Genomic DNA, 26,614 nt, shown 5'->3' with positions numbered 1-26,614 from the left:
AAAAAAATTTTTTTTAAATTCATTTTACAAGATTTTAGGAGCAAATGCAAACATCTGAGAATGTGAAATCTGCTTGTTCTACTCAAATCAATACCACAGATATCTAAAAGTTTTGCTACATTAGTTTTATGATATATTTTCAAAAGGGCCCAGGCCAGTTCCAATTTCCTGTTAAAATACACACAAACGCTGTGTGTGTGTGTGTGTGTGTGTGTGTAGATAAAATTTGTAGCTAGCATTACTGAGTACTGAATATGTAAATGTACCAAGCCTTACATGCATTACTTAATTTAATCCTTCAGAATGTTACAAAATAAATAATTTCATTATCCTGATTTTATAAAGATACCGCTGTAGGGAAGTGACGCAACTTGCCCAAAGCTGTAGGGTAGTAGAGGCTGGAATTTAACCCTGGGCTGACTGATTACTGGGCCAGATCTCTTAACTAGTTTTACCACATTTTCAAGAAATGAAGCTACTCTCTTCAGAACAAAAATTTTCTATCATTCACCATTATATTTGGTTTTTTAAACTCTTATTTGCTACTCCATGACTTATATGCAGTACACTGACAAAATTCGGTCAGAACACCAACCATGTGGTGCCTCATCACATTGTGTAGATTTTTGAATTAGAATAATTGTGAACCTTGTTCACAAATTAATCATATTCTAATGTCAGTTATCTTCAGAAGTTTCAAGTAGTTCCCGTTTTCCTAACATAAAGCACTGAGAAGGCAATTAAGTTAATTATACCCATAAAGAAAGCAGAGTGGGCCCAGGTGCACAAAAATACTGATTCACAGTGAACGAAATGACCTTCCTGAAGACAACAGTGGGATTAAAGCTTTCTTCTTTGAAAAGGCCAGACTATTTCAAAGTAGCTAAGAAATGAATTTAGCCTAAGAATTAAAATTATTTTCATGTGCATGAAATTTACTGGGAAGAGGAGAAACTATTTTAAATATTCCAGCTATAAAAAGCGATTTATATTCAAACCCTTACTGCTCACCTGAGCCTCATTCTTTAGTTACAGGATAACCAACTTTTCTGTGGCTAAGCAAGATCTAATACAAGCTAAGAGAACAAATTACTAAGGTTTATGGTTCTCCTCCATTTTAAAACTGTGGACAGAAAGCTTTAGAGTGTAGTATTAATGAAAAGATCTGGAAAGGGGTGGAACCTTGGAAAACCAAGGGAAAGGCTCAGGTTGCTTTGTAGGTCAGGTTAAACATAATTATCATGTAGCTAACCCCTTTACTTTACCGAAGGCTTTTTTCCCCCTTGTATCCCACCCATAATAGAGATTTTCAAAGATGTAACTTTGTCTTTAAATAAATGAATAAATAAATAAATAAATAAATAAATAAATAAATAAATGTGATGCAAATAACTTCAATGGCTATAATTTAAGGATACTTTGTTACATAAAATAGATACATTTTAAAGAATTATAGTTAAAAGCACTTTTAAGTTGAATCATATCTCAAAAGTACTAAAGAAACTTATTTAAAGGAATCGTAGTTTAGGGGAAAAAACACAACTGAGTCATGAAAAAAAATTAAAGAATGTAAATGTATTAGCTGTAGGATGTTTAACAGCATCCTAACCTCTCCTCCCTACATACCAGTAGCTCCAGGCATTGCCAAATATTTCTTGAGAGTCAAAATAAAGTGCTCCCTGCCTCGTATGGGAGCTCATGTTTTCTAGCAGAATGTCACCCCGATTCCTTTATTCCTTGGGTGTATGCACATGGCTTCCTGGTTATGGTTAGTAGCTTGTTAGCTTAGGTAGATCCCCCCTCCCCCCAGGTAAATATTTCTAAGGGTAGAGAGGAGAGTACATGCACTTGAAACTGTTGCTTTTTGGTAAGATAAATGTGTAAATCACCCAGACATATCTTGAATTACTGTCTCTGCCTACTCCATTTGCATAAATAAAACACCTGAATCAGTTCCTAGAGAAATTCCTTTAGGTGATCCACATTTTTGAGCAGTTGGCTAGTAGCCATCTGGTTTTATGGTATGCTTTACAATAAAGAAATTCCTCTGCCCTTCCTAGGGAAGCAAAGTTCATTGAACCGTAGCTCTGGAATCTGGTCACAGTGGCTCATTGCATTCCTGTCCCTAGCTATTCCTCAAGCAAAAGCTTTATTTTCAGAGCCCCATCCTTGTTTGTAAGTTGCCACATTTCTCAAAGTGTTTGCTTGTTGTTATGACTAAGAAAAGGTTTGTGAAAAACAGAATATCAGTCAATAAAATCTTATTCTAGGAGCACATAGCATAGTACTGGTAGTCATCAAAAACTTAGAATGAAAATTAATGATACAACCTTCAAGCTCAGTTTTTTGTATTAGATTGTGCTAACAGTTTTAGAAAAGGAACAGTATTTGAAAGGGCTTAACACCAAACTAAAGTAATAAATTGTGGTTTAAAACAAAATTGACAGACTAACTTTAAAAACAAAACAAAACAGCTTTATTGAGATACAGTTCAGATACCGTACAATGTACCCATTTAAATGGACAGGCTGATTTCTGAGATGGAAAAACTTTGGATTGTTTCTCTACAGTTCCACAGGACTTCGAATTAGGCAAAAATTTTTGACAGAGGAATTTTCTCTCTTCAAAGGTGCTTCATTGTAGCAAGGTAGGACCTGAGTTGAGGATCAAACAGAATGGGTAGCATTTCTTACAAATTCAGCAGGTTTGGGACAACTTTTAAGAAGATACTCTGTCCTAAATTTGTAACCGTTTAAATGCTTTCTACCAAATTGTGTAACATATATTTGAAATGGTGATTGACAATGTAAATAGATGTGGTTGACTTATTGGAATATCTTTCCCAAAAGCTTATTAACGAATTGAGATGGAAGAGAGGGGTCACTGATGGGTAGGTTCCCATGCAAATCTAACTTTTACCAGTTGAAGACTTTTATGTATATTTGTAAATTGGCCTTGAAAAAAATGAAACCAATGAGAGTGAAGATGATTCAAAGGTCCTTCAAAAAACAGGAAAGCTTGCACTTTGCCATAAGGAGATTTGTTAGGAAAAGAAGTTGGTGTCTAATGAAGTCTTTAAGTAAAATCTCAGTCTGTCTAGTCCTTGTAAGAAACAAACAAACAAACAAAACACCTTTAAAAGGATATGCAATATTCATAATGTGGCTCTTTAAAAGTAAGTTTTTACGTGCTTAAGACTTGTAAAAACCTATATCGAGATTTTCTTTTTTTCATGTGATTTTGCTTTTTCTGTGGGGTAAAATAGGAATTTAGGAAATCTGACTTTGGCTTACATAATTCTTACCCTTTGACCATTGCTTAGGAATGATTAGGTTGCAAACTGGGTTTGCCTTGAGTACAATGGCTTTTTATATGGGTAGGACTGAAGGATTATTGAATAAAATCTGTTGTTTCTGGACTCATAGACACAGAGAACAAACTGATGGTTGCTAGAGGGGAGGGGTGTTGGGGGCTGGGTAAAAAAGGTGAAGGGATCAAGAACTACAAATTGGCAGTTACAAAATAGACACAGGGACGTAAAGTACAGCCTAGGGAATATAGTCAATAATATTGCAATAACTGCATAGGGGGCCAGGCTTACGGGGGGGGGGGGGGGATCACATTGTAAGTTACATAAATGTCTAACCACTATGCTATATTGTATGCTATACACCTGAAACTAATATAATATCGAATGTCAACTGTAACTGGAAAAAAAAAATCTGTTGTTTCTGTGGCTGCTGAAATAGGCAGTCAGAAAATATATTTGTTACATTTCATCAGTAGGTCTTTAATGCATTGGTTTTTTGGGACTGAATTCAACACATCTCATGTAAGTAATCATTTTGAGAATGAGGCATAAATTGACACTGTGAGTTAGGCTATTCTGTGAGTTGTAAATAAGATTACATATTATTTCCAAGAGTCTAAAATTTCTTGGTTAAACTCAAATTCAGAATAGCTCTGGTAAGGAACCCCTGCCTGTGGAACTTCCAGTTTTTCTAGAGAAGCCTGAAGACTGCAATTTAATGTAAAATTTCTTAGTAGTTGTAACTAATGAAAAAGATGTTACTTTGTATTGTGGATCAAACAAATCATGCCTATGGGCTGTGTGTCCGTGTGCACTTTCTGGCCTAGGCAGTGAGAGACATCAAGGCCTGTTATGCAGGCTGGGAAGTGATTGTTCCCGGGGTGCACAGGGGTGTCAGAGACCTGCAGCGGGGCGACTAGGGAGAGTCCACAGAGGAAGAGCACTGACGGCGCCCTGAAGGTGGGACTCAGGTGGGTCAGTGAGGGATGGGCATCCTGCCCAGAGAAGGAAGCACAGGTTCCTTGTGATTATTGTGAGTAGCAATTAGTTTGGTGTGTAACTAACTTTGGGCTGTGGTGATAGTCCAGGTAAAAGATAAAGCAAAGCCCTTCCCATAATCTGTGTGAGTCCCCTCTCTGCCCCCCAACCTCTCCACATGAGCTGTGCAGTGTCGGTTAAAGGAGAATATAAAAATCTGAAAAGGAGGAAAATCAGCTTTAAGCTAAGTCCCTTTGCCCAACCCGGTTATTGATCCTTAATCACTCTTCTGTACAGCGGACTTGCTACTTTTCTATGAATAGTCACCCATTTTCATCTGGGCCACTCAATGGGCTGAAAATAAAACCCTCACACATCTTTCGAGTGAATGAGATACTGGCTTAGTCCTGGAAGAATTTGGTCTCTTAAATTTTGGTTTTCCTTCACTAGACTTTCATATTTTATAATCACCTTTTATGTTTCTCAGAAGTTTCTGGGTGTCGTTAAATGATTCAGATAAAGACTCTTAAAGTTAGTCTTTCACCTTTAACCAGAGTTAAAGTTCGTTGCCCTTCCCTTTAAGTATTTGTGATTTAAGGTGACACCGTTATGATATTGACACTACTGTGTTATATATTAAATGAGACTGTTCACCTGAAATATGGGAGATAATCTGATGTAGCTAAGAATTAAATGTATAACTGAAAGGCTTAGCACTTCAGTCCTGAGTCATCCACTAGCTTCCTCAGTGACACAGGGCAACTCACTTACCTTGAATGATGTGCTGTGTTTTTCACCTGTTAAATAAAGAAGTGTAACCTGGTCAGATACTTGATAAGGCAAGGTTTTGGAACACGCAAAGAAAAGTGCTGCCACCCCCCACACCCCATACACTGCGTCTGGTTTGCTCACCCTGGAATGCTAGCATGGTGCCTCACGCAGAGCGGGCACTCAAATATTTGTTGGTTGAAATCATTGTAGAAGAGAAATCTAGTTTTTACCTATGGTGGTAGGAGTGGCAGAAGATATATATTTTCAGGGTTTGTTTATATGAGAGTGTGTGTAAAACAACAACAACAACCGATTACTCATTAAGAGGGGAAGAACACAGCTACAAGACAATGAACTATTCATCAAAAATTGAAAGTAAATGCCTGCTTGATCTGCCCCCAGATCTTCAGGTAGCCTTGGCCCCTTTCATGCCCTCACTTGTTCATTCACTTTGGTTAATTCATTCAGTTAGAACTCGTTTGTTGAGCACCTGCTAGGAGCCAAGCCCTGATTTAAGCATAATGGTGGCTGAGATGCGTTCGGTTTCATGCCATCAAGTGGGCCGTCATCATAGTGGAGGAATGAACAGAAGCCGATCGCAGTGCTCGCTATGTGATGTTAGAGGTACTGTGAAGACTGTCTGTGGAAGGCATGAGGAGAAAACAGATAAGGGAGCCATCATTCTGAGCAGATGGAGTACAGTCCTATGGGCTCAAATTTTTTTTTTTTTTAAAAAAAGGTGCTTGAAATATGAATGCACATTGAGTAAGGGGAAAGGAAAGGAGGAAAATGAAGGGAACAGAATGGAAAGGAAGGGTAGGTGCTGGGGATATGGGAGCAGCCTGGTCACTTATTATAGGCTGAATTGTAAGAGATGCGTGGGAGAAACGGAAGGAAAAACCTGAAGCTGTAACACATCTCATGAAGCAGAATACTATAAAAGTAGGGTTCAAAATTAATATATTTTGTGTTAAATAAAACGTCCTTCCAATAAGTATACTAAGCATTATTTTTATGCAATTTAATCTTCATAATGCTCTTGGGAGGTAGGCAGTATTGTTTCCATTTGTAGACTGAGAAACTGATGTAAAGAAATCAAGGTCAGGCAGTTTGCCTAGGGTAATTACACTGGGTGTGAGTTCTATATCTTTTTAATTTAAAAAAATCAAATGTACAAAAAATTTGCAAATATAGTGCATAGAACTTTTTTTCCTGCTTGATTTTTAAGTTGCCTACCTCATGCACCACATCCTGAATATTTAGTGCTTTTTTTTCTCTTAAAGACCTCAACCTACATACTCATAATATAGCCATCAGAATCAGGCTGTAACATTGATTGCATCGTTTATCCTCAGGCCCCATTCAGGTTTCACTAAGTGCCCCAATAATGTTCTTTATGACAAAAGGATCCATTCAGAATTACCCATTGCTTTTTAAAAAAATGTTTATTAAGATGTACTGTGTGCTAACACATGACTTATTTGGAAGACATCTCTATAGCTGTACTCTCATGCAGAGCCCCAGTATATGCATTGCTCCCTCCGGGTCCTGCATGGCTCTGTGCAACCCTACATTCTGCATGTTGAGTGAAAGAACTGAGGGCAGTAAGGATGCTAGTAACACATGATGCATGAACGTTCGCTTCCACAGGAGTACAGTGTTGACGGGTGTGTCCTGCGAGTGTAGGACTAGACCTAGCTGAGGAACACTGTGCCCCCAGCCTGCCCACGGGTCAGTACTGGAAACGGCCAGTGGATATCTGAACAGCCTACTTCTAGAGGACAGACACAGGCAGTGACAGTGGCGAGAGCAGTCCAAGCGTGTTTGTCTGTGGAGCCACAGAGAAGGGTGTGAGTGCCAGCTTTCTTGGTATCAAGGCACAGTTGACCTTTCATTGTCTCCAGATCAGCCATCTGCCCTGTTCTCTTGGCCAGCTGTAATATAGCTGGTTCAGAGAAACAGTCTTCTGGTTTCAAAATGTAGTTGTACTTGAGCTTTGAAAAAAGCTCCTTAATTGTTAAAGATGTGAGCGCGCTGAGGCATCGTCTCAGAAGAGAACCTTCTCGCCATAGCCTTGGTTGGCACTGCAGGGCACGAGGTGCAGTCCTCCTTCAGCCAGTGTCCTGAGCGTACAGGGTGGACTCAAACTGCCTGCGGTCCCAGTGGTGCCTCCCATGCGTAACCTGATCTCTACCCCTTAAAAGTCCTGGAGAGAGCCTCTGGTGCCTAACACATGGCAAAGTCCTGGGATCCCAAAGCACCTAAACCCAGCTTCAGCCACACCCCACCCATTGCTTTTAGTTGTCCTGTTTATTAGTCTTCCACAGTCTGGAACAGATCCTTAGTATTTCCTGGACTTTCATGGCCTTGAGGCTTCTAAAGATGAAAGGCCAGCTATTATAGGATGGCCTTCAATTTATGTTTGTCTGAGTTTTCCCCGTGATTAGACTCAGGTTAGGCATCTTCAACAGGAAAATCACAAAACAGATGCTGTGTTCTTCTAGTTGCATCTTAGCAATCCTGAGATGACCCATGGTTTGTCTTGTCCCATTACTGATGCTGTTCACTTCAATCTCTTGGCCAAGGTGCTGTCTGCCAGGTTTGTCTACTATAAAATTTCTTTGTAATTGCAAAGTATTATGTGGAGCTGTACTTTGAGACTTTAAAATCTAATTTCTCATTAAACTTTAAATTTATTCATTTATAGTAGTGTCTAGTCATCATTTCCTAACAAATTATAACCTGTTACTTTCAAGTTGGCTTCTGTTACCTTTTGATAAGTTCCCATAATTCTTTCTTTTTTCAGTTGTCAAGTGCTGGTTGCTTTATTCAATTTTTCACTTTAAAGACAAGACTAAAATAAAAAACTCTGAACTTATACTTTTCAGCCTGAAAGAATCAAAGAACAGCCATACTTTTAAAATAGCTTCAATAAAACAAATACTATTCTTATAAGTACTGATGGGCTATACTGAAACAAGGTGAAATATAAATATCTTGATTTTGTACTTAATTTGAAGTGTTACTACTGAAACCAATTACACATATTTACTCTGAAAGAGGCCACTATGAAGACTAGACTTAAATACTGATAATCGTTATTCAAAATTTAATTTATGGAATACCTAGAAAATAGGTTGAATTGGAAACCTGTTGTCAGTTTTATAACACTTAATAGCAACAATTTTTTAAAGACATAGAAGGCATTGTTTTAATGTAAATCAGTTTTCAAATCATCTCTAGTGCTTTCGACTGTCACATGGCCATAAACCAAAGACCCAAATAATTTCAAATGATCAGATACTTTTTAGGCAACAATTCTCATGCATCAGTACTTTCAATGTTGTGTACATTAAATTATAGTAAAAAGACAACTGTAAATAAGAGTTTCCTGGAAGTTTCTTTCTTATGCACACTTATGTATTTTGGAAGAAGCTGTGAAAATGTGGGCACTCTGAACAGTTGTTGGCTAATCCCCAAAGTTCTAATTGATTAAAAAGCATGCTGACTTTAAAGGTCTTCTAAATTTTTTCTTCTTTACATTTTCTATTCTTAAAGTCTGTCCTGACATAACATTTCTGGGAAGCCGTCCTATTCCACTATTTTTCCCCCCAAGCGATTTGGGGAGCAGTTTTATAGGAAATGGATTTAATATCTGTGCCTGTGGTACATGGAACTTGTGGAATTCTGAGTCTTAATACGTACCAGACACTATTCACATTCCTTTTTTGTTATGAATCTAGACATCGCAGTTGCACCCATGGATGGGCAGATAACATTTTTCCAAAAGCAAATAAATGCATTCAGTTGTCTAAGAATGGAATTTTAGTGAATCAAAAGTGGGACGCTGCTGAAGACGTTTTCAATACAAGTGTAGGTATATCAGTTTGTGAGGTACAGTCACACTGCAAAGTGCTACAACTGGCCAGATTGGTTACGTTTACTGTTCTTTGGAGGTTGGGATCCTGAAGCAATAAGTAGAGAGCTTCAGTGATTGCCTGGTGCGTGTATTTCATTTGAGCGGTCTCCTTGCTTTGCATTCTAGTCCATTGTTGTCCTATGGAACCATGTGACTCTTTATAGCCAAAAGTGACTTAACACTATATGGTAACGAATGCACTGAATAAGCAATTTTATTTAACACCTCATGGAAAGTATGAAACTTAATGCAACATAGAGAAGACTGTGACCTCTAGCTCCATCACTCAGCTTTGACAATTATCAACATATGGCCAAATAATTTTAAGCTATAAAGATTTCGAAAACCTCTTTGCATACCTTTAATGAAATGGGACTTGTTTATAACCTTTAGCCTATTGTTATTTTCTCAGAACTAAAATAATTTACATTTAAAGCAATTATTTATGTGTCTGTCTATAATACAGCAAATGAGAACTGTTCCTTGGATTCTTGTGTATCTTTGCCTTAGGAACTCTTTATGCCCTTTCCCCTTTGTTTTGTGAAATTATTAGGATTATTTTCTGGAAAAAACTTTCCCATAGGTCTAATCAACAGGAAGTAAAACAAACAAAATCCATATAGCGCTGATGATGGTTAGCTACCTGAATGAATTAAAATGTTCAAGGACATATTATGCACAGCAAGGTTTACCCCTGTCCCGATTTCGTGATGTTCTTTCCCGTTACTTCTCTGTCAGTTCAGTACATCCACGGAGAACATCTCCTTCCCCCTTCCATTTATTGTGGTAAGATACACATAACATACATTTTCCCGTCTTAACCATTTTTAAGGGTGCGGTTCAGTGGTATTAAATACAGTCACATTGACGTGCAGTCATCAGAACTATCCGTCCCCAAAACTCTCTTCATCTTGCAAAGTGGAAACTCTATACCCATGAAACACTAGCTCTCCATTCCCTCCTCCTCCCAACACCCGGAACCACCAGGTTACTTTCTGTCCTTCTGTTTTTGACTCTCTCAAGTACCGCATATAAATGGAATCACACAGTAGTTGTCTTTTTGTAAGTGGCTTCTTTCACTTAGCATAATGTCTTCAGGTTTTAACCATGTTGTGGCATACTGCAGAATTTCCTTCCTTTTTCATGTATGTCTGTATATATCACATTTTGCCTATTCATTCATTCATCAGTGAACACTTAAGTTGCTTCCATGTTTTAGCAATTGTGAATAATGTTGCTATGAACATGGGTGTACAAATATCTCTTTGAGACCCTGCTCTCACTTCTCCTTCCTTCCTTCCTTCCTTCCTTCCTTCCTTCCTTCCTTCCTTCCTTCCTTCCTAACTAACTAACTAACTAACTAACTAACTAACTAACTAACTTCCTAACTAACTTCCTTCTCTTCCTAACTTCCTTCCTAACTTCCTTCCTAACTGTTTCTTTCTTTTTGTTTTTTTCATGTTTCTCAATGCCTTTGATCAGGTTTTAATTCAAAATTAGCTGTCTAAAGTGATTTGACCTTTATGGAATAAACAAGTTATTGCCACAGGCTTCTTTTCTTCTGTGATGGGATTCTTTTCTGCTGACTTCATCTTGGCTGCTGGTTTCTTGGTAGCTGCAACCTTTTTACCCACCAAAGGTTTCTTCTGCTTCATAATCCCTCCCTCCCTCCCTCCCTCCCTCCCTCCCTCCCTCCCTCCCTCCCTCCCTCCCTCCCTCCCTCCCTCCCTCCCACAGGCTTCTTGCCTGGAATCCCATCTCATCTGATTTGGCATCTAGTGCTGCTGCTGCTTTATCCACCTGGAGCTTGTGATTCTTGGCCTGGTGAAGACTGGTGTTCCAGCACATGGTCTTTGCATATTGGTTTAGCGTCAACACGATTCTCAGGTTTTTCAGTGATTCTTCTTCAGGACTCTGCGATGAATCTTCTTGCTTGGTACTAAGAGGGATCTTTGGATCTCTGGACTTTTCAAGATTCTGCTCAGGACTGTATGGAGCATCTTGTGCATGGCAAAGTTGTAGTTACTCTTCGGGGAGGCAGCTTTATACAAGGTGCCATACAGGTCATCTAATCTGTGGAAAGTACTTTCAGTCCAAATGCAGAAATGGCCCACATGCTCACCAGGAGCAAGGTTAAAAATGTTCAGTTTGTTCACAGTAAGCAGAGTAATTCCAGGGGTGTTTCTGGAGGCTTTGACGATATCATTGTCCTCATTATAGATAACGCAAGGTCCACTGCTTTGGATAGATGACAGTTTCTTATTTTGCCCTTGCCAGCTCTCATTCGCTGAAAGGCATAGATCTCTTTGATATCATTCTAGGCCTTAAGTTTCTTAAGAAGCAAAACAGCCTCCTTGGTCTTCTTGTAGCCTTCAACTTACCTTCAACCACCAAAGGAGGTTCAGGAACTTCCTCATTACAATGACCTTTAGACATGACCAGGGCTGGTAAGGCTGAGGCAGCCAGGGGAGCGCAGATGGCATATCACTTCTGTGTTGTGTTCACTCTGTGGTGCCAGCAACACCTAGGTTTTGCTTGGTGCATACATGTAGCCCCCCCGACACATACTTCCCAAAGCACCCTGATTAGAACAATGAGGCCCACCTCTTCGAACTCTGGGAATTCGAGGCATAGGTGTGCCAGTAACCCATGACTCAGCGCTGGTTTGATGACTGGTAATTCACTAACAGCATAGGGCTGTCTTTTCTTTTTATGCAAACTGGGGTGAACAAAGTTCATAATATCTGATCAAATGGAAGCCTTCAACACAGCAGGCAAAGGGACATTTTTGCCAGATGATTTCCCCTTTTCGGAGTACACTGATATTGGTGGATGACAACATGTCATGGTGGGGAGAGGGGATGGCTATGCTCCTCTCAACCCCATGGCTCCCACAAGGAGGGCTGGTAGTTCTATTTTTAATTTTATAAGGCACCTGCATATTGTTTCTACAGTGGCTGTGTCATTTCACATTCCCACTAAAAGTATGCAAGGGTTCCAGTTTCTCCAGATCCTCACTAACACTTGTTTTTTGTCTTTGATAGTAGGCATTTTAATAGTTGTGAGGTGGAATCTCATTGAAGTTTTGATTTACATTTTCTTGATGACTAGTGATATTCAGCATCTTTTTGTGTGCTCATTGGCCATTCTTATATTTTCTTTGGAGAAATCTCTATTCAAGTCCTGTGCCTGTTTTTGAATTAGGTTATTTGGTTTTTGTTGTTGTCTTAGGAGTAATTTAAATATTCTGGATATGAATTCCTTATCAGATTTGCAAATATTTTCTCCCATTATGTGGGTCACCTTTTTACTCTTTTGACAAAGTATTTTGATGCATAAAATTTTTTAATTTCCACGAAGTTCAATTTGTCTATTTTTCTTTTGTTACCTATGCCTTTTGTGACTTATCCAAGAAATCATTACCAAATCCAGCGTTGTGAATTATTTGTCCTATGATTTTTTCTTAGAGTTTTATTGTTTTAGGTCTTTCATTTAAATTCCTGATCTCTTTTGAATTAACTTCTGCATATGGTGTTAGATAAAGGTCCAACTTTATTCTTTTGCATGTGAATATCCAATTTCCCCAGCACTGCTCAATGAAACAACTGTCCTTTTCTCACTGAGTCATCTTGGCACCCTTGTCAAACATTATTTGGCCATATGCATAAGGGTTAATTTCTAAGCCCTATATTCTGTTCCATTGGTCTACATGGTTGTTTTTATGCCAATAGCACATTGTTTTGTTCACTATAGCTTTGCAATATGTTTTGAAATTATAAGTGTGAGTAGAAAACCCTAAAGATTCCACACATTAAAATGAATTCAGCAAAGTAGGGTACAAAGTCCATATACACAATTCAGTTGTATTTTTATATACAGTGAATAAGCTGAAAAGGAAATCATGAAAACAATTCCATTTACAATAATATTAAAAATAATAAAATACTTAGGAATTAACTTAACCAAGAAGGTGAAAGACTTGTACAATGAAAGCTATAAAACATTGCTGAAAGAAAAAAAGAGAAGATATAAATAGCCCTGGTTGGTGTGGCTCAGTTGGTTGAGTGTCTTCCTGTGCACTGAAAGGTCATTGGTTTGATACCAGTCAGGGCACATACCCAGGTGCATGTTCAATTCACAGTTGGGGTGCGTACAGGAGGCGGCCGAATCTCTCGCTCTCCCTCTCCTTTTATCTAAAAAAATCAGTAAAAATATATTTTTTAAAAAAGACATAAATAAATGGAAACATGCCCCATGTTCTTGGATTGGAAGACTTAATTGTTAAAATGTCAGTGCTTGCCAAGGCAATATACAAGTTCAATGCAATCCCTATCAAAATTCCAGTGACATTTTTTGCACAAATAGAAAAACTCATCTTAAAAATCATATATTCTAAGAAACCTGAAACACCAATCAGAAAGAATTTATGCACCCCTGTGTTCATAGCAGTGCAATTTACAATAGCCCAAGTGCCCAAGTGCCCATTAGTAGATGAGTGGATAAAAAAAGCTGTGGTACATTTACACCATGGAATACTATGCAGCTGTAAAAAAGAAGGGTCTCTTACCCTTTGAGGCAGCATGGAGGCACCTGGAGAGTATTATGCTAAGCAAAATAAGTCAGTCAGAGAAAGACAAGTATCTCATGACCTCACTCATATGTGGAATCTAAAGAAGAAAATAAACTGATGAACAAGATAGATCCAGAGACATAGAAGCATGGAACAGACTAACTGATATTAGAGGTAAGGTGGGGGTGGGGGGAAGAGATTAACCAAACAACTTATGTGAATATATGCATAATCCTTGGACACAGACAACAATGTAGTGAAGATCTGGGGGGTCAGGGCAGGGGTCGGGTAGAAGGGGTCAGTGGGGAAAAAAAGGGATATCTGTCATACTTTCGACAATAAATTTAAAATTTAAAAAAATCATATGGAATCTCAAGGGGCTTCAAGTAGCCGAAAAAATCTTGAAAAAGAACAAAGCTGGTCAACTCACACTTCTAGACTCCCATGATGTGTATTTTGGTCCACTTGATGAACTCCCACAGGTCCTTAGGCTCTATTTGCTTTTCTTCAGGTTTTTTTTTCCTGTTCCTCAGACTTGATAATTTCCATTGTCCTGTCTTCAAGTTGGTGACTCTTTCTTCTTCCTGCTTAAATCTGCCTTTGAATTCCTCTAGTCTAATTTTCATTTTAGTTATTGTACTCTTCAGCTCCAGAATTTCTTTTTGGTATTGTTTTAGGTTTTTTATCTCTTTATTAATATTTCCATTTTGGTCACATATATTCTTGACTTTCTCCTTATATTCCTTTAGTTTTTTTTTTGTTTGTTTTTAATTCTCACTAGAGGATATTTTTTCCTTTGCTTTTTTTCAGATAGAGTGAAAGGGAGAGACAGAGAGAGAGAGAGAGAAACATCGATGTGAGAGAGATTGCCTGCCTCCCGTACACGCCCCAACTGGGGCTGGGGATCAAGCCTGCAACCGAGGTATGTGCCCTTGGCTGGGATTGAACCTGGGACCCTACAGTACACAGACCGATGCTCTAACCACTGAACAAAACCAGCCAGGGAGAGTTTTTGAACATCTTTAGGAGATTTGTTTTAAAGTCTGTCTAGTATATCTTTCATTAGGCCTTTTTGGGGGATGAATTCTGTTTATTTATTTATTTTTTGTTTGAATGGGTTATATTTTCCTGTTTATTTGTCCTTGTGATTTTGTTGTTGTTGAACATTGGACATTTGAATCTAATAAATTGTTAACTCAGGAAATCAGATTCTCCATTTTCTGAGAATTTCCTGTTTTTTATTGTTGTTTCTGTTTTGTTTTGTTAAAAAAAATTTTTTTTCTTATTGCTGTAGGCTGTCTCTGTGCTGAGGATCAGACAGGTATAAACTTATGTTCTTCTCAGGTCTTTTCTGAGCCTTTCTGTGGGCATGTGCCTGGTCAGTTTCTAATGTTCCTGTATGTGCTGTAGTTATTGAATGTCCTAGTCTTTAATGTCTGCCTCCTGAAAGTGAAAACAGTGAAAAATGAAGTGGGAAATGTGGGTTCTTACCCTTTAAATCCTCTGTAAATCACTTCAACTGGTGGGGGAGAATAAGATGGAAAGTTATAACAATGGCTGCCCACCTTTTTGTCTGCCCTTCTGTGATCAGAAGCAGCAATCAGCAATGAAAGCATGGATCCCCATTATTTGGAGGATAGAGCCCCTTTTGCCTACCCTGGTTCCCATAAGCTGTGCACAGCTGTCTGCCAGGTGGCTGGGGGTGGGGAGCTGATTACTGCTAATGTGCAAAGAGCTGAAATTGACCTATATTAACCAGTTTACCATCCTAGTCTTCCTCTGGAGGTTGAAAGCCTTCAGCAGACTCTAAAGTTTTAAAATAGTTATATCAGACGAATTCTGACTGCCGTTATCTAGGTGGGGAGACAGATACCTGGTGCTCCCTACTCTATCTTTCTAGACTCTTCTCATAGAGAATCATTTGAAGAGCACAACATCTTTTCACATAGTACAGATTGGGTACTATGGTACAAATACTCAATTCTGTTTGACTTGGTTTAAAATTTGTTCTTCTTTCCCTGATTATCTCATTCTAGAGTTTGGTATTTTAGATCAATCATATTGCCTTTTCGCACTTGACCATTAGATTTGGATGGTCACAGATGACTTCATAAAATGAATACCCCCCAAATGATATTTTAGCTTAATTAGGAGGGATTGGTAAAATTTAGAATGTCGAAGGTGGGATGGGAGTTGGAAAGGATATATTCCAGATTTCTGGAATGTATAGACCTATACCCAATTATAATAAAATAGATGTCTTCTATGACAAACCCTCTGTTAGATCTTTTAAAGTATTGTTTACAATTTAGCACTAACCTTAAAAGATAGATATTGTTATCTCCATTTTCTATATATCCCTGGTCTCCCTGGGACTTCCCTGGTTTTTTATACTGGCATCTCACCTTTTTAGCATTGGTCCTGGATAAGTGTCTTAGTTTGACTAATAAATTATGTGCTTACCCAACAGAGAAGCAAAATGGTGTCTAGACTTATTAATAAACTTGCCCAACTTGCTTGGAAAGAACTTGATTTGAGCTTTTATATTTCAGATTATAACAAATAATATTTTCCAAAAGCTGCCTTGGGTAGAATACTCAAGATGGTAATAGTGGGGAGTGCCTTGGATTTGTTTAACAAAGCATAAAAGCAAGACCTGAAAGGCACAAACTGTTCCAAGTAATTTCTAACTGCATCTTGGAACAAAACTCAAGAATATTTATAGGCATACAAAAATATCCAACATCCAGCAAAGTGAAACTTAAAATGTCTGGCATCCAGTCAATGATTATTGGGCATGCAAGGAAACAGGAAAACACAACCCTTGATGAAAAGAATTATCACTTGAAACCAACCCAAAACTAACACAGATGTTAGAATTATCAGAGAAGGTTATTAAAACAGGTTATAACTGTACTACATGTTTTAAAAGAGTTAAGTGTAGACATGGGAGATGTAAAAAAAAAAAAAAAGACCCACATAGGACTAAAGATGGAGCCTACAATACCTGAGATAAAAAATTTACCAGATGGGATTTAATGGCATATTAAACATTGCAGAAGAAAAGACTACTGAACTTTTAGTCATAATAGAAGTGACCTAAAACAAATTTCTGGGGAGGGAGGACGATGAGGGGGGGGGGGATGAAAAGAGGGTAAGTGAGCTGTGGCCAACGTTAAGCAGCTTAACATAGTATACGTGTAATCCCTGAAGGATAGAGGAGGGGTGGGGCACAGGAAAGAAATAGAAGAAATAGCCAAAATATTCTCAAATTTGATGAAAACAATAAATCCATAGATCCAAGAAGCTCACTAAGCCCGAAACACTAAGAAAGTTATGCAGAAGCACATCATAATCAGATTGTTCAAAACCAGTGATGAGAAAAGTTTTAAAATAGCCAGTGGGGGGAAAAATTCATTATATATTGAGGAATAAAGATAAGGGTCTTTGATAGCTGATTTTTCCTCCGAAACAATGCAACAAGAAAACAAAGGAGCAACACCTTGATAGTACTCAAAGAAAGAAACTATAAACCTAGGATTTTATACTCACTGAAAATATCTTTCAAAAATAAAAGTAGAATGGAGAGGGGGTTGGGAGATGGGCAGAAAGTGGGGAGAGGATTAAGAAGTACAGACTTTTAGTTATAAAATAAGTCACAGGGACATAATGTACAGCACAGGGAACAGAGTCAATAATATTATAACTGTGTGTTGTGATAAAAAGTTCCTAAATATGGTGATCAGTTCATAAGGTGTGTAAGTGTTGAATCACTATGTTGTACACCCGAAACTAAATGCAATATATTGTATGTTAACTATAATGAAAAACAAAAAAATTTTAAAGGTAAAAATAAAGACATTTTAGATGTTGTCAAGCATACAAAAACCAACACAATTTATCACCAAATGGATGGGCTTTCAGGTACCCTGTTTAATTAGGCACAGATGATTTAATAGGCAGACCTTAGTTGGACCAATCAGAATATCCTAGGGATGTGGATCTTGGGCTGCAAACATCCTATTAATATATGAAATTGGGGCCTTTGTGTGTAAAGGAGAGACTCTTCCATGATGTGACTGCTGCCTGAGTGTTGCTGGACCTGCCAGCTAGATCCAGGGCAGAACATTGATTGCTTCTCCTAAATCCCCTCAGAGGTTGCCTGATCCACCCCTCCCCTAGGCCCGATGGCCTGCTGGTGTGTGTTGATTCTTGGAACAGGCCGGTGCTCCGCCCCAGGCAAGCATGATAAGCGTTTTCCTCACAGGTTACACCCTAATACCGCTATCCACCTTGCCTAGTCCTATATAACCCCTTAGCACCTGCTGTGCCATTGCGTCTCCACCCAGGACGGGCTCCTTGTATGTCAGTTTCCTTAATATGCTCTTAAATGTAATCAAGTTGTCAACCTCTTCCTCTCGTCCCTTGGCTGGGAAATTTTCCCAAGAGAAAGAATAGTCCATAAAATGAGACATAGAGGCCAGAAGCAGACACACCCTTGGTTTCCAGTGGTCTTTCAACTCCCAGTTCTTCCTGAGACTGAGCTGCAGCCCTAAATTGGATTCTGTGAGAAACCATTCTATATCTTCAACATAAACTCACCTCTTTTTATGCTAGCTCTGTATGTTCTTGGATACTTGTCGTAAAAAGAAAAGATCAGTTCCAAAATTTCTTCCTTGTTTATTTTAGTGTAAATAATAATACCAAGGACACATCTAAACATAAGAACAGAAATAATAGTCAATCTTGAGGATTTAGCATTTCTAGGCCCATCATGTTTTCTTAGCGAACATGAAGGCCTTGGATTTCTGTTGAGTCATAGAAGGAAAAGATGCTATAACTTTTAACGTTAGTTCCCTTTCTCACCATCTAATGTGCCCAGGCAGCCAGAAGTTGTTGAAGAAATGAGGAAAGCAGTGCCCCTTGTTGTTGGAGTCCAGGGAAAATTAGGGTTTCACATATGTACTATTTGCTTTTGGAGCATTCTCCACAAGATACTCATGTGTTCTGGTTGTTAGTAGACATATAAACAAAATTTTTAATTTCCGCTGCTGAAAGTCTTCTAAAAGAAAGGGTTTATTGGGCCATTGCTGGCCAGAAAAAGATCAGGTCCTGGGGCGTGAAGTTTAAGCCACCATCAGCAGTGCCAGCGGCAAAAGGCAAAATCTCTGTCTTTATACATCAAGTAGTGGGGAGGAAGATGTAAGTTGTTTTCAGAGAATGTACATTGGCTATAGATGAAAGCGCTGGGAGAAGGTGAGGTGGGGCAGGTTTTGGGATAGCTTCAGCAGAGTCCATAAGGGAGTAGTGGGTGACAGTTTGGAAAGTTCATGCGTAAACAAGAGGCAGAGGCTCCTGTGATCTCTTGTAGATAGTATCGGAAAGAGCCTCCTGGAAGTTAATTCAGAGTTCTAGTGCACACTTAGGAATGTGAGCAGTCTTGATGGCTGGCCCCTAGCTACTAACCGACTAACTGCCCTGTCTCTTTCTCTTCAGCCCGCTGTAATTTAATTTAGGACATCCTGGAATTTTTCTTTTGTCAGATAGAATCTTTGATTTTGCCATTTCATCAATCACTAGTCTTTATAAGCCTTTTTTTTTTTTTTAATCCTCACACGAGAATACTTTTTCCCATTACTTTTCAGAGAGAGTGGAAGGGGGGGAGAGAGAGAGAAAGAGAAAGAAACATCGATATGAGAGAGAGACATCAATTGGTTGCCTCCCGCTCGCCCACCGACCAGGCTGGGCATTGAGCCTGCAACCTAGGTACACATGTGCCCTTGGCCAGAATTGAACCTGGGACCCTTCAGTCCGCGGGCTGATGCTCTAACCACTGAGCCAAACTGGCTAGGGCTAGAAGTCCTTTTAAAATCTTTTATTTTTATCACTAATATTTAGAAACCGAATCGATGTGGTAGATTCCAGCTTCTGAGTCCATACCAAATGATTGTTTTAAACAACTTTCGATTTGTTTGTCTATATCTCTAATCTAGTGGTTTTGTTTTACTTTCTTTCATTTAATTCAACAGGATCATAAGTATGCTTTTGACCAAGTATTTTGCTGGTAAATAACTTAAATGGACTAGACTCCAATGTAGACTCTCAGAAAATTCTTTTAATAGTTGCCCTTTTTAAATCTTCAGTGCCCTTGTTTCTAACAATGTATCTTGTGATCCTTTGTATTTTTTTTCCTTTCTGGGTGAAGTGACAGAGCATTAAAGTTTTCTGTGAAGGTTTTGGTGATCTAAATACTGTTTGGGGCGCTTTGACCTACTTAGAATGGTTCTTTGTGCTGGAATCCCCAGGGTAACTGTTACGGAACTGCCCCATGTGAATGCATTGAAACTTCCCACTTGTCAGAGCTTTTATTACACCAACACAATGAAGCAGCATGCAGCCAAAAAGAAATGAGGAAGGTTGCATTGTACTTGACTTCCTTGAATTAAGTTTTATTCCCCTCAGTGTTTTCTACAGATTCTTTAACAATAATATTGTGAACAAGGATTTCCCAGCAGCAGTTGCTTGCCATGTGTGTTCATTCTCTATCTGTTTGCTGGGTTGAGAAACACATTTATCCATTTTGTTTAATAGGACATTATACTTACAGATAAAGTTTTGCTTTATAATTAGAGCTTTTTTAGGCATATGGCTCTAACCTATCCGGATAATTGTATTTAAACTTAACATTATACATTTTTAAATGTTTGTATTTATTAATATTCAATTTTTGTGATTGACAGCAGAATGTGTATGTCATTTGCTCTCTCTCTTTAGGGTTGGGTCATTTGCAGTGGACTTTTCCCCTAACCATTTCAGCTTTTTAAATGCAAGTAGATATATACCTATGAATTAGGAAAAGAATCACTTAAGAAAATAAGCAGGGCATGTTCTGTTTGGTCATTATCAAGATGAATTTGAGGCTATGTGATGTTAAAGCTAGACTGGGATGGATATACGTGTTTTAATATACCTTTGGCCTCTAGGAGGCAGCATAATCTAGTTCAAAACCTAGGTTCTGAATAAGGAAACTTGATCCTTTCTCATTTTAAAAACTTGGCCTGCATGAAAATATTTGTCCTCTGAATCATAAAGTTACACTGGGAAGTGAATAAAGTAACAGCTGTTAGTCAGAGTCCTACAGAAGATTTTGTGATTGTGTTCTTTTCTTTGTATTTAAAAAGAGTAATTATTGTGATAGCCGTAGCAGTAGCCTAATGATTCAGAAAGTAAAAGGAATTAGTAATTTTAATGAATAGGTACTTGTCCATTTGCAGACCACAGTTTTTTTTAGGCAAATACTCTATGAGCGTTACTGTCATGAAAGTGAGTTTGGATCTCTTATTTCTAGCTGGTGTTTTTGCTCAAGTACTATGTAAAGTTTGTTTAAGTAAAATTTGAATAAAATCATTACTCATGTTGCAGCTCTCCTAAAGCTATTATTAAAAATTTTCTAAAATTGGTCGAGGTTCAGGAAATACATCATGCCAATTTTTTCACTGTAATTGAATACTTTTGAATATGATCAAAATATACTCATGATATGACTATTGCTGTGAATGAGTTTTAAGGGGACAGTGGGTAAGCAGTAATCCTGTAGTCTTTTTTTCTTCCCTTTTCTATTCTCATGGCACCTGAATAATTACTATTTAGTGACTTGGAGAGAGTATTATAGTAAAAGAATAATGCCCCCTTGGTTCTTCTGGAATTGCCACTTTTAGGAGAATGTATTCTGCTCAAAACTTAAAGGTCAGTTTGGAAGGCAAAGGAACTGGTGGGAGGATTTATTTATAACCTTATTTATAAGATTGATATTATTGTTATTGTCGTTAATTTAATTTTGGATCCATTTCAACCAAAATCTCTTAAAGTTCAGGTCATGCTCTTTTATTCTTGAATGAACTTAATCCAGAAAGTTTTAACTAAACAAAGTTAATCCGAAAGAATTGATGGACATTAAGAAAAGTTAGAGCCACCATATGTTCTAAAGAAGTTTAGTAGTTCTTTTTGCCCAAAGGGATGCCATCCTTTAAAATGGAAGTGTCTGTGAACAAATAATCTGGCATTTTCTTGTTTGAATTGTCTGAGACTCCTGCCTCCCCTTTTGTAGTTGAGACACAAAGGTCTTCAGTCTGCTAATGAGCTGGGATGCTGCTTTGTTTTCTTTTTCTTTTCTTTTTTAAAAATAAATGTTCTTTTAAATGTTTGTTGTTTTTGCAACAACAGATGATATTTGGAACAAAATGAAAATGAGGGAACATGAACTGGTATAACCTGTTCTGAGCTCTATAATGGGCAGGTGTGTACTTGATGAAGGAATTAAATTATTTGGAAACCTTTAGATTTTAAAAAGCAAAATAGGACTCTATTCTCTACTTTTCATAAATTCTATATTATATCATTAGAAGGTTACTTATTGGCAAACATAATTTCAACCAAGAAAAACAGTGTCATTTTAAAAAGTATTGTGTCTCAATATTGCTTATTTTTATTTAAACTAGAAATCAGAGGTAATAAGGAGAGTCACTGTGAGATGTTTGATATTTTAGCCAGTGTGTCTAGGGTCGTTTTTCCTCATTAACTTAATTCGGGACTCCTACACCTAAAATAATAATGCCTAAAGATATCATGATCCTCTTAAGATGGAGAATTGTGGGGACTAGATTACTTTTCTTGTCATTTACAACTGTCCTCGTTTTGGAACTAGTCTATCCAATGAATGCCACAAGTATATGTCACAAATACACTGCAGTGTTTGTAGGGTGTAGGGGAAATTTTTAATATCTAATTGCTAGGGTCTTTTATAAGAAAAGACAGCCTGCACTTGACTTGTCAAATTAATATGGAATAATATGTATTGTTACAGCATTCTTGGGGCTTCAAGATGTCCTCAATGGACCCAAACCTCAAAAGTTGTGTTTTGTGGTGTGTTTATACGTGAGTTCATGCATATGTAGACTGAGCTATTTCATTAAAAATGATCATGGATAAAAAAGGTGAAGGTATTAAGAAATACAAATTGGCAGTTACGAAATAGTCACAGGGATGTAAAGTACAGCAAGGAGAATATAGTCAGTAATGTTGTAATAACTATATGTGGGTGGGTTCTGGACTTATTGGGGAGAACACTTCGTAAGTTATATAAATGTCTAAGCGCTATGCTATACACCTAAAACTAATATAATATTTAATTTCAATTGTAATTGAAAAATAAATAAAATTTTAAAAAATGGTCACCTTATTAAGTACTATTAAAAAATATTACATTGTTATTTGTGCCAAGAACAGTATGTAGCACATGACTAATCAAATGCACATTTCAGTGGAAACCAGAGTCCTAGGGCTGAAAAGGACCTTGGAGAGTGTCTAGTATTTTGATCCGCTAGCTCAGCTCCAATGACCAAATTAGTGTATATAAGCAATGCTAAGCCTCCCTTTGGAGAGGCAGAGCTTTGAATATGAATCCCCCATCTCCTCTACTTGCTGCAAGAATATAAAATTACCTTGAGACAACCACATCTCATTTTTGAATAGAGCACTGTAAGCTTCGACCCTTGAGTTTGGTAACAATAGAATAAGAAGATGACCAAAAAAATAAAATCAGAATTGTCATGAAGATGCTTTGAAATCTGAATTGACATCCACTGTTGTTAAGTATGAATTTTGGCTTCAGTGTTATTATGCCTTGAGATGTTAACTAATCCTACAAAGCCAATATTTACTGCATTTCACTTTATATTGTTAAAAGCTCTGTTTGGTGTATTTTGTAATATATTAGCACAGTAGTACATGTATAGAATTTAGAAATGTTCATATCCTGGGATGCAGAGTCAAAAAGTTTTAATGGGTTGTATGATGAAAATATTGGATATGACTGGTTTAGAGAAAGATGCAGAAAAACTAAGGAAAAGAGGAGTTGGTCGTTTGAGTGAGGCAGAATAGTAAGAAGTTGGGAAAATTCCTTGGCAAGTGGAATGGGGAAACTGAGACAGATAGCTAAACAAACTGACCAAGCAATTTATAGCCAGATACAGAAGGTCACCTCCCTGGAGATAACATCTAGGCCTCAGTTGTATTTCAGCTCCAGGCCCAGAAAAGCAGCAAAACCAGGCCAGGACCAGCTGCAATGGCTAATGACCCCCCTGCCCTGGCACTGACCAGTCAGCAGAGAACACAACCCTAAAAGGGCACACTTGCAAAAGCTAATGAATATTCTATTGAGATCTCACCTAAGACCTCCCCTAAACTCCCAGCCTTTAAAAACCTTCAAGCCCTGAGAGATCCTGTGCTCCATGTCCCCAGCACGCCCATGCCTTTCCCTTCCCCCTCTTCTCCCACAGGCATGCATCTTCTAAACTCTTAGGGTCCCCACAGACTTGCAGCCAGAGGACCAATGGGCAGCAGCAATCTCGACCCAGGTTAAACTCCTGATCCTGTTCCAAGGCCCCCTTTTCTCTGACTTCCCAGTGAGTGAAAGCTGCCCTGCCCAGGCTCACTCCTTTCCTATAATACTTCTAGAGAGTCCAAGCAGCCCCACCTAGGCTCTCTCCCCTTGCTTCTTCTATCCTAAGCCCTTTCTTGTTTCACTGTCCCCAGCTTTAATAAACGTACTCTCAGAATCACCTGGACTAGTGTTGTGAAATTTTTCCTGCACGAAGTCAAGAACCCACACACTACTGCCTACTGTAGGCAGGCCTGCTCCAGGCCAGCCTCCTTTCTGGTAACATGAGAATCTTTTTAGTTTCTACTAAGTACTATATATAGTCTGTGGCTTACTTTTTAGTATATGCTCTGTGATATAACATTAATGTAATCCCGTGAAATAGATGTTGCCATTTTATAGATGGCTCTCACCGTTACTGTACTGCGGATTCAGTATTTCAGCTGAGCTCTCTTCAAAACTCATGGTCTTTCTACATATTGTTTCTGTTGAATGACTGGGCATTGGAAAACCTGAGATAAAGAATACGAGTAACTCACTTTCTCCAGCATATTACTAGCGAATTTTTTTATGAAGTTGTATTTATAGTAACCCTACCTGAGACATCTAATCCAGACGTGATGTGTGTTATTGGTTTCTGTGTCTGGGGGTCTGTAAGTTATTTACCATGTTCAAAGTTCATGTTGATTCTTCTAAGTTCGTGTTAGATAATAGAATATTCAGTTAGGAAACACTATTTTTCTCTTGGGAAATGATCATATTTTGAATTGGGGTAATGTGGGGAAAAACATAACTATTCAAGCAGCTAAAACGGGTGCAAATACAAACTTACTGATTTTTGTTGTTGTTATTGCCCTTTTCAGATAAAGGTTTGCATGGCTCCTTATGATTCCTGTGTCTCTAAGCTTGTAACAAAAGTTTTCAAACAATTTCTGCAGTCTTAGAAGCTAACAAGATGGAGAAAAATGCCACAACGCTTAAGAGATTCTTGCCTGATGATTTTAATAGTCATACTTCAATGTTATTCATCTGTTTCTCTGATTATTTTGACATCTTTTTGCCAGGTGGTTTACTGGTCTGCTGTGAATTTATCCAACTTGCAGAGTGGAATTTGAATGCACATATTTGCACAGAGCACTGGGAGATGCTATAAAACAAACGGAAACCTTTCTGGGGGAATTTCAAGAATGTTGTGCATTTATAAAATAGAAGTAACCGCGTCTCTTGTTCCTGGTTTATGCTCTTTGCCCTGGGATTATTGTCCTTCCTTTTGACTCTTTAAAAGTCTTCACTGTGACCTTTCCAGTTTTGAATTTGGATTGTTTTCTGCAGAGTATCTGGTAGTTATGACAAGTAAACACCACATCTGTGTCATAGGAAAGTTAGCAGAAAAATCACTTTTCCATTCCTGATGTGGCAGCCTTAAATGCCTTCATAGTTTAGTCCATGGTTTGCCTTTTCTGGTCAGGGTCAAGTACAATGACACATACAAAACATTGAAGTACTCAGTAATTAATTGCTCTTATTACATTATTTTCTCCTATATTTGACTCTCTTTCTTTTCTGGTTCAAGGCCATTAACTTTCACTTAATATATTCTCTCCAGGGTTTGCTCCCTTTTAAAGCAATGCTGATGAAACCTACCTTGCACTAGCATTTGCTTTCTGCCAATTTCTTTTTCACCTATGAGGAAGCTGCTATATACTTTTATTTAAAACAAAACTTAATTTTTATGCAAGTAGGTTTCCAAGTATTTCTAAAAATAAAGACTAGAGGCAGTTTGTAAGTGAAAATGCTTGGGACTCTGCTTAGCTTCCTAAGGGGCACCCCCCGTCTTCCCCCAGTTGCTTCAAGAAAGAAGAACCAGGGTGATAACAGGGGAGACAGCGCAACCACCACATGCCAGTCATAGTGCTTACTATTTAGTAAACATTATCGGATGTATTTTCCCCATTTTACATTGGCGCCTGCCTGGTGGCTGAGAAAGAACTTGATTGGCTCAGGGAAAGGCCCAGACCCTTCTGTCTCTTAAACACAAGGAGTCAACATTACTTTAGTCATGTGAATTCTGCTGCCACTAGGTGGCAAGACAGAGGCCAGAATCCTAGGCAGGCCTATAAGGTTAGGCAGCCTGGTCAGCCACACCTGAAGGGGTGAGAGGTAGGGAGAAGCCATTCAGGGTGCCACAGGGAAAGAATTGGTGCCCTAGAGTTTATTTCTCTGTTACTTATTTTAATTCTACCTCTGGTGATAAAGTTTCTGGTGATGGAATTTATTACTTAGCATGTGTCATCTTAAAGGCACGAATCATAAAATCTTAGCTATCAAAAAACTTTGCAAAGCTCTGCCGTCAGGGAGATTTTATAGATGCACAATTAAAGGGCCATAGAAGCTGGCTTTTGCCAGATCTCATAGCAAGTCACTGGCTGGACTTACTCTTGAATTCCATTTCTTTGCCAATTAAGGTATTGTTTTGAGTGTTGTCTATTTATGGAAAAAATTAGAATCTGGAAGATGTTCTAAATTCCACTGGCTGGTTATTCATAATCCTGAATGTAGGACCAATTCAGCCACAACTAGACACTGCTAGTCAACAGTTGGTAATTACTAAACTTGGCAGTCCTGTAA

The 26,614-nt window shown here is 38.2% G+C and overlaps 1 pseudogene; it reads right to left on the bottom strand.

The window, feature by feature from the left end:
* Positions 1–10,474: 10,474 nt before the first annotated feature.
* LOC107528351 (large ribosomal subunit protein uL4 pseudogene) lies at positions 10,475–11,861 on the bottom strand (annotated as a pseudogene).
* Positions 11,862–26,614: the final 14,753 nt, after the last annotated feature.

The sequence above is a fragment of the Miniopterus natalensis genome, chromosome 2 (assembly GCF_054644295.1).
Source record: "Miniopterus natalensis isolate mMinNat1 chromosome 2, mMinNat1.hap1, whole genome shotgun sequence".
NCBI classification, from domain to species: domain Eukaryota; kingdom Metazoa; phylum Chordata; class Mammalia; order Chiroptera; family Miniopteridae; genus Miniopterus; species Miniopterus natalensis.
Note: the sequence above shows the minus strand (reverse complement) of the source record. Positions and strands in the feature narration are given on the sequence as shown.